This window comes from Hoplias malabaricus, unplaced genomic scaffold (genome assembly GCF_029633855.1).
Source record: "Hoplias malabaricus isolate fHopMal1 unplaced genomic scaffold, fHopMal1.hap1 scaffold_567, whole genome shotgun sequence".
Classification (NCBI taxonomy): domain Eukaryota; kingdom Metazoa; phylum Chordata; class Actinopteri; order Characiformes; family Erythrinidae; genus Hoplias; species Hoplias malabaricus.
Window position 1 is genome coordinate 1 of NW_027101038.1, and position 8389 is coordinate 8389.

Below are 8389 nucleotides of genomic sequence, written 5' to 3' on the forward strand. Positions count from 1 at the left end.
TGCGAAGTGACATGCCCGAAGAGTGGTGCCTTCTGGGCTAAGGTTGTGATAAGCCCGGTCTCTCCTCTGGAGGTCTGTGGTTTTAAAGTGAATATTTTCTAAGTCCCTCACCTGAGATTTTAAGAGAATCAGGACCCTCCTCAAGCCTCGTAGCGAGTCCGAGGGAGGTTCATCGTTGTCGGCTATGCGAAAGGGGTTCAGACGCCTCTAATCCTGTGGGCATATGGTTTCTCAGCCTGGTGCCGTCGGGATATTAGGGAGGCATTAAATCAGACGTAAGTTTGGGTAACAGCGATGCGAAACGCTATGCCCAAAGGAGTGGCTTCCCGATGGGCTTGAAATAATGGGAATGTCCGCTCTGCTTCCCTGGATGTGTTCAAAACCTAAGTCGAGACATCCGTAGACCCCGTTGATGCGAATTCCATGCCCGAGGAGTGACGCCCTCTGGGCTTAAGGGTGGTGGTAAGACCGGCCCCACTCTCTGGAGGTCTAAACTGACTTCCATGGACCCCGGTGATTCGAATTTCAAGCCCGAGGAGGTGCACACCTCCGGGCTAAGGGGATGGTTTGGGTGGCCTCCCCTCTGGATGTGTTCAAAACCTAAGTTGAGACATCCATAGACCCCGGTAATCCGAATTTCATGCCCGAGGAGTGACGCCCTCTGGGCTTAAGAGTGGTGGTAAGACCGGCCCCACTCTCTGGAGGTCTAAACTGACTTCCATGGACCCCGGTGATGCGAATTTCATGCCCGAGGAGTGGCGCCCTCTGGGCTAAGAGTGGTGGTAAGACCGGCCCCACTCTCTGGATGTCTAAAATGACTTCCATGGACCCCGGTGATTCGAATTTGAAGCCCGAGGAGGTGCACACCTCCGGGCTAAGGGGATGGTTTGGGTGGCCTCCCCTCTGGATGTGTTCAAAACCTAAGTTGAGACATCCATAGACCCCGGTAATCCGAATTTCATGCCCGAGGAGTGACGCCCTCTGGGCTTAAGGGTGGTGGTAAGACCGGCCCCACTCTCTGGATGTCTAAAATGACTTCCATGGACCCCGGTGATGCGAATACACAAGCCCGAGGAGTGGCACACCTCTGGGCTAAGGGGATGGTTTGGGTTGCCTCCCCTCTGGAGGTCTAAAAATGACTTCCATAGACCCCGGCGAAGCGAATTTAAAGCCCGAGGACTGGCACCCCTCTGGGCTAAGGGGATGGTTAGGGTGGCCTCCCCTCTGGATGTCTAAAATGACTTCCATGGACCCCGGTGATGCGAATACACAAGCCCGAGGATTGGCACACCTCTGGGCTAAGGGGATGGTTTGGGTTGCCTCCCCTCTGGAGGTCTAAAAATGACTTCCATAGACCCCGGCGAAGCGAATTTAAAGCCCGAGGACTGGCACCCCTCTGGGCTAAGGGGATGGTTAGGGTGGCCTCCCCTCTGGATGTCTAAAATGACTTCCATGGACCCCGGTGATGCGAATACACAAGCCCGAGGAGTGGCACACCTCTGGGCTAAGGGGATGGTTTGGGTTGCCTCCCCTCTGGAGGTCTAAAAAATGACTTCCATAGACCCCGGCGAAGCGAATTTAAAGCCCGAGGACTGGCACCCCTCTGGGCTAAGGGTGGTGGTTAATCCGGCCCCCCCTTCTGGATGTGTTCAAAACCTAAGTCGAGACATCCATGGACCCCCGGTGATGCGAAGTGACATGCCCGAGGAGTGACGCCCTCTGGGCTAAGGTTGTGATAAGCCCGGTCTCTCCTCTGGAGGTCTGTGGTTTTAAAGTGAAAATTTTCTAAGTCCCTCACCTGAGATTTTAAGAAAATCAGGACCCTCCTCAAGCCTCGTAGCGAGTCCGAGGGAGGTTCATCGTTGTCGGCTATGCGAACGAGGTTCCAACGCCTCAAATCCTGTGGGCATATGGTTTCTCAGCCTGGTGCCGTCGGGATATTAGGGAGGCATTAAATCAGACGTAAGTTTGGGTAACAGCGATGCGAAACGCTATGCCCAAAGGAGTGGCTTCCCGATGGGCTTGAAATAATGGGAATGTCCGCTCTGCTTCCCTGGATGTGTTCAAAACCTAAGTCGAGACATCCGTAGACCCCGTTGATGCGAATTCCATGCCCGAGGAGTGGCACACCTCTGGGCTAAGGGTTGGTGGTAAGTCAGGCCCCACCCTCTGGAGGTTTTCAAAACCTAAGTCGAGACCTCCGTAGACCCCGGTGATGCGAATACCGAAGCCCGAGGACTGGCACCCCTCTGGGCTAGGGTGGGGATAAGATATGCCCCCACCCTCTGGAGGTTTTCAAAACCTAAGTCGAGACCTCCGTAGACCCCGGTGATGCGAAATGACATGCCCGAGGACTGGCACCCCTCTGGGCTAGGGTGGGGATAAGATATGCCCCCACCCTCTGGAGGTTTTTAAAACCTAAGTCGAGACCTCCATAGAACCCCGGTGATGCGAAGTGACATGCCCGAGGACTGGCACCCCTCTGGGCTAGGGTGGTGGTTAATCCGGCCCCACCTCTGGAGGTTTTCAAAACCTAAGTCGAGACCTCCATAGACCCCGGTGATGCGAATACCGAAGCCCGAGGACTGGCACCCCTCTGGGCTAGGGTGGTGGTTAATCCGGCCCCCCCTCTGGAGGTTTTCAAAACCTAAGTCGAGACCTCCATAGACCCCGGTGATGCGAATACCGAAGCCCGAGGACTGGCACCCCTCTGGGCTAAGGGGATGGTTTGGGTGGCCTCCCCTTCAATCCCGATGATTCGTTCGATATATGCCCAGGGAGGTGAACACTTCTCTGGGCGTGAGGGGGTCGAGCGTATGAGGGTTGTACCCCGTTATGGTTCCTACTATAAACGAATCCGAGCGGCGGGTCCACAGGCCACCGACCACCTGCCCACTTGCGGGGTGGGTGCGACGGGCCGCCCGCCGGCAGTTGTCCCCGTTCCTAACCTAACTCTTGCCCGTGCGCGAGTCGAAAGGGGCATACAAACCCCCGAGGCGAAGACCGGCGTTCCGCTTGGTCTAATGTGGGATCTCCCAGATTTTCCCCTCCGCGGGGACTTGGGAGCGCACCACCGGGCCCCCGCGCTGGAAACGGCCGGAGGCAAAGAGCGCATTAGAGGTGTCACGGATCGGTCTTTTTAAACGGACCGCGGCTGGAAGTTCGCAGGGGAAGAGGCGCTCGGTTTACGGTTCCCGGGCCCGACCCCCTTCGTCTTCTTAAATCGAGAAAACTAACCGTAGGCTCCGGGGGGGCGAATCGTAAAACCTTTGCCGACCTCCTCGCACTGCGAGGGGGCCAGGATTTTGCGGCTTGTCCGCGTATCGGTCCTACCAAGGACCGCGGCTGGAAGTTCGGTGGTGAGCCCTCGACCTTACGAGATTGGGGGCAAAACCCTTCGTCTTCTGAACATCAGACGGCTCCGGGGGGGGCGTACCGTAAAACCTATGCCGACCTCCTCGCGCTTTGAGGGGGCCAGGAAATTCTCTTCCATTCTCTTCCCTTAAACGGACGTCCTTTACGCCCGTTCGAAATGCGGCATACCCGGAGCACCAGGGGCAGGCTTCTAATCCGAAATAATACCGGCTTTTAGAACGATCCTCCCCGCCACGTGCTCCAGCCTCCATGGCTCGTGGACCCCCCGTAACAGGGGGTCCGCTTGTCCCAGAATCGTTCCGAGGGAGACTTAGCCGATCCGTCGGTCTAATTTCCACCGCAGTTTGGGTCCGTTAAAAGGTCCGAGTCGGTGGTGCCTTAGGGTCGGGATCCTATTGAGGGAAGGAACCGGCCCCTAGCCTGCACCGTCCGGGCCTTGAATCGTACATTTTCCAAGTAGTCAAACCCCCGATTGCAGACCCACCTCCGGGGGGTCTCGTTCGAAAAGCCTTTCCGCGGTGCGCGTCTCTTCCTCCTTCGGGGGGTCGAGTTCCACGCACCACCGACTCTCTCTCTTTCCCCAAGCCGGGTTTGAGTACCAGAGGGATCGGCCTGGTTGATCCTGCCAGTATCATATGCTTGTCTCAAAGATTAAGCCATGCAAGTCTAAGTACACACGGGCGTTGGTACAGTGAAACTGCGAATGGCTCATTAAATCAGTTATGGTTCCTTTGATCGCTCCACACGTTACTTGGTATAACTGTGGTAATTCCAGAGCTAATACATGCAAACGAAGCGTTGGAAGTGGGGGTGCCGTTTCGAGGTGGTCGGTGACTGGTTCACCTTCCCCCCTCGGCGCCCCCCACGGATACGTGCATTTATCAGAACCAAAAAACCCCCTCCCGACTCCGGTCGGGTCCGCTTTGGTGACTCTAGATAACCTTTGGCCGATCGCAGAGCCCTTCGGGGCGGCGACGTCTCATTCGAGTGTCTGCCCTATCAACTTTCGACGGTAGTCTACGGGACTACGTGTGGTGACCACGGGTAACGGGGAATCTGGGTTCGATTCCGGAGAGGGAGCCTGAGAAACGGCTACCACATCCAAGGAAGGCAGCAGGCGCGCAAATTACCCATTCCCGACACGGGGAGGTAGTGACGAAAAATATCGGTGCGAGGCCCCGTTTGAAGGTTTCGGGACCGAAATGAACTCAATCTACGTCCGTGGGTGAGGACCCATTGGAGGGCAAGTCTGGTGCCAGCAGCCGCGGTAATTCCAGCTCCAATAGCGTATGTTAACGTTGCTGCAGTTAAAAAGCTCGTAGTTGGATCCGGGGACGGGTCCCGGCTGCCGGGCCTCTGCCCGTCCGGACTTCGCGGTGGGAAGCTGCCCCTCTCCGGGGGGGTTGGGGACCCCCCGCGGGTCTCTGGGTGGAGGTCGCGGGACCTTGTCCCTACTCATCCGGTGTCCTCTGCTCCCTTCCTCCGCGGAGAGGCCCTTAGCTGGGTCGTCCGCCGCGGTTGAATACGTGGGGGGCGGAAGGGTCCGGTGCGTTTACTTTGAACAAAACAGAGTGCTCAAAGCAGGCCGAAGCGTGCCTTGAATGGACTGAGCTAGGAATAATGGAATAAGGCCTTCCCATGGGGGGCGAGTCGGAGCTCTTCGGCGAGGCGGCCGGGCGGGGCCGTTTTCTGGCCGCCGCACGGTTCCCCGAGCCGGGGGGGTATCCGACCGCTCTCTTGGTCCTATTTCGTGGGTTTGACGGACCAAAGGTCATGATTAAGAGGGACGGCCGGGGGCATTCGTACCGCACCGAGAGAGGTGAAATTCGTAGACCGGTGCGGGACGGACAAAAGCGAAGGCATTTGCCAAGAATGTTTTCATTAATCAAGAACGAAAGTCGGAGGATCGAAGACGATCAGGTACCGTCGTAGTTCCGACCGTAAACTATGCCGACCCGCGATCCGGCGGCGTTGGGTTAACGACTATGACCCGCCGGGCAGCGTCCGGGAAACCACGAGTCTTTGGGCTCTGGGGGGAGTACGGTTGCAAAGCTGAAACTTAAAGGAATTGACGGAAGGGCACCACCAGGAGTGGAGCTTGCGGCTTAATTTGACTCAACGCGGGGAACCTAACCCGGCCCGGACACGGTAAGGATTGACAGATTGACGGCTCTTTCTCGATTCTGTGGGTGGTGGTGCATGGCCGTTGGTAGTTCGTGGAGCGATTCGTCTGGTCAATTCCGGTAACGAACGAGATCCCATCCTTTAAGTAGTTACACGGCCCCTCTCCTGGGTCGGACTCTATCCCCGAAGGTCCCCGTTCGCGGGGGGTCCCCATCGGGGTGGGGGTGTTGGGGGTTTCGGCGGGGGTCCGGTTCTACCCCGGATCGGTTCGGGGAGGTGATGCGGTTGACGGGGGTTCAGTTCTGCGTCGAGTGGGTGGCTCCGGCCTCTCCCCTTCGCGTTCGGTTCCCTCCCCGATGCCGTCCGCACCTCGTTCCGCTCTCCGGGTGTGGGTTGTCCGTCCTTCGCCTTCGCCTTCCCTCTCCCCTCCCCGGTGCCCTCCCGCTTACCGCGGGCCTGAAGGTTGGGGTTCGCCCGGTGGGAATCAGCGGTCGGTGGCTAAACTTCTTAGAGCGATTTGTGGCACAGAAGCCACTTGAGAAATGGAGCAATAACAGGTCTGTGATGCCCTTAGAAGTCCGGGGTCGCACGTGAGCTACAATGGCTGGTTCAACATGTAAGTTACCCTACGCCGAGAGGTGCGGGCAATCCTATGAACGCCATTCCCCGCTGGGGACAGGGGATTGCAACTATTCCCCTCGAACGAGGAATTCCAAGTAGGCGCGGGTCACCAGCCCGCGTCGATTAAGTCCCTGCCCTTTGTACACACCGCCCGTCGCTACTACCGATCGGATGCCTCGGTGAGGTCCTCGGACCGTCCCCGGGGCGGCCCTCGAACGGGGGTCGCCTCCGGGCGATGGGAAGTCGATCGAACCCGGACATCTAGAGGGAGTAAAAGTCGTAACAAGGTTTTCGTAGGGGAACCTGCGGAAGGATCAATAACGGTGACCTGGCCGCGGTCGGCGCCCGCCGTCCGTGCCGGTTGTCGAGTAGGACTCGAGAGGCCAAACCTCCCCCGGCGGGTACCTTCAAGGTATGGACCGCAGAAGCCTCGTACCTTTCGTAGTCGGCCGACGTGAGTCTCTCCCCCCTCCGGGTGGGTGGACGTAGCGAGCCGGCTTCGGAACTCGGGGTTATGCGAGGACCGCCTTAGGTGCATAGGTACCCCGGTCCGCCCCCCTCGTTCGCGGGGGGGAGAGTGGCGCCGGAGCCGCCCGCCGGGTCGTTAAACAAACCATTGATCGTTGAAGGCTTTGATTGTGCGTGCGCGAGTCAAAGGGGCTTACTCACCCCCAGGGCGTTGGCCGGTGCTCGCCGGCCTCGGTGGGATCTCCCTGAACCCATCCCCCCGGCACAGGGGGCGGTGGTGGACGGGAGCGTACCGCCGGGCGAAACTCTTTCCCCTCGCGGGGTTAGAGCGGAGCTTAAGAGCGCATGCAAATAACCCCGATGTTGGCTTCGCAGAGACGGACCGTATAATAGTCTAAGGCCGGTGCGCGAGTTGAAGGGGCCTCACGAACCCCGGATGCGTTTAAACACCCGAAGGAGACGGCCGGTGCCCGCCGGTCCTGACTAGGTGGGATCTACCCAGCGCCTTCCCCTAAGCGGGGACTTGGGAGCGTACCACCGGGCCTCGCTCATACCCTCCGGGGTGGAGAGCTTGGCTTTGAGCGCACGCCTGAATGCCTTAGACCGGGACCCGTAACGCAGCGAACCAAACCCCTGGGCCTCGCCGGGAACGGCGGGTGCCTAGACCCCGGTCTCCTAAACCACGTAAGTCTCGGGCACCTACTCGGGCGATCGTCCCCCGGGCCGTAACTCCTCGGTCCGGTGGTTGACGCCCAGGTTCAATGACCTTCCCCCCTGCACGGGGGGGAAGGCACCCGGCTTGAAATATTGTCAAACATTGTCTCGTGTTCGAATGGCTTCCTTCGCCCGGCCTGTAACGGGCCGGGCACAAACCCATATACGACTCTTAGCGGTGGATCACTCGGCTCGTGCTTCGATGAAGAACGCAGCCATCTGCGTTAACTAATGTGAATTGCAGGACACAGATCATCGAAATTTCGAACGCATATTGCGGCCGCGGGGGTCCATCCCGCGGCCACGCCTGTCTGAGGGTCGCTTTACCCATCGATCGGTCTCCGCGCCCCCGCTGAGAGAGAGAGACCGCGGCTGGAAGCTCGCAGGGCCTGAAAACGGCCCTTCGTCTTCCCAAACGAAGACTCGGTTCCGAGCCAGTCCACGGGGCCCGTGTTGCGAGAGAGCTCCGTACAGGGAACGGAGGGAGAGCCGAGTAGGTCCGGGTCCACGTCCGTTACGGTCTCTCCCCGAGTCCCGAGCGGGGCTCCGCGCAGTCGGACGCGGGGGTGGCGAGTGCCGATTAAACCCAGCGAGCGGGCGAGTGAGCGGGCGGGCGAGCGGCCGGGGTGGGGGGGAGGGTGTCGCGGAGTTCGGTCTCGTGCCGGGCTCTCGCCCCTCGCCCCTAGCCTTCGGCCCTCCGCCTCCGCCCTCGCCCCCGCATAAGAAACCTCTGTGTGCGGCCTCAGATCAGACGAGACGACCCGCTGAACTTAAGCATATCAGTAAGCGGAGGAAAAGAAACTAACAAGGATTCCCTTAGTAGCGGCGAGCGAACAGGGAAGAGCCCAGCGCTGAATCCCACTTTCCCCTGACCGGGGTTGGCCGGGAAATGTAGCGTACGGAAGTCCGTAAGATCCGTCTCGGTGCGGACGCGGGACCAAGTCCTCGCGAACGTGGCTTCTTCCCATAGACGGTGAAAGCCCGGTAGCGAGTCCCGCGTTCCCGCCCGGGTAGGTCGGGCTTCTCGGAGTCGGGTTGCTTGGGAATGCAGCCCAAAGCGGGTGGTAAACTCCATCTAAGGCTAAAT

At 59.2% G+C, this 8389-nt stretch overlaps 1 non-coding gene across 1 annotated transcript; it reads left to right on the forward strand.

Moving 5' to 3' along the window:
• Window positions 1–7469: 7469 nt before the first annotated feature.
• On the forward strand, window positions 7470–7623 carry LOC136684317 (5.8S ribosomal RNA). The gene has a single exon (XR_010799646.1). It is a non-coding gene; the product is annotated as a 5.8S ribosomal RNA (ribosomal RNA).
• Window positions 7624–8389: the final 766 nt, after the last annotated feature.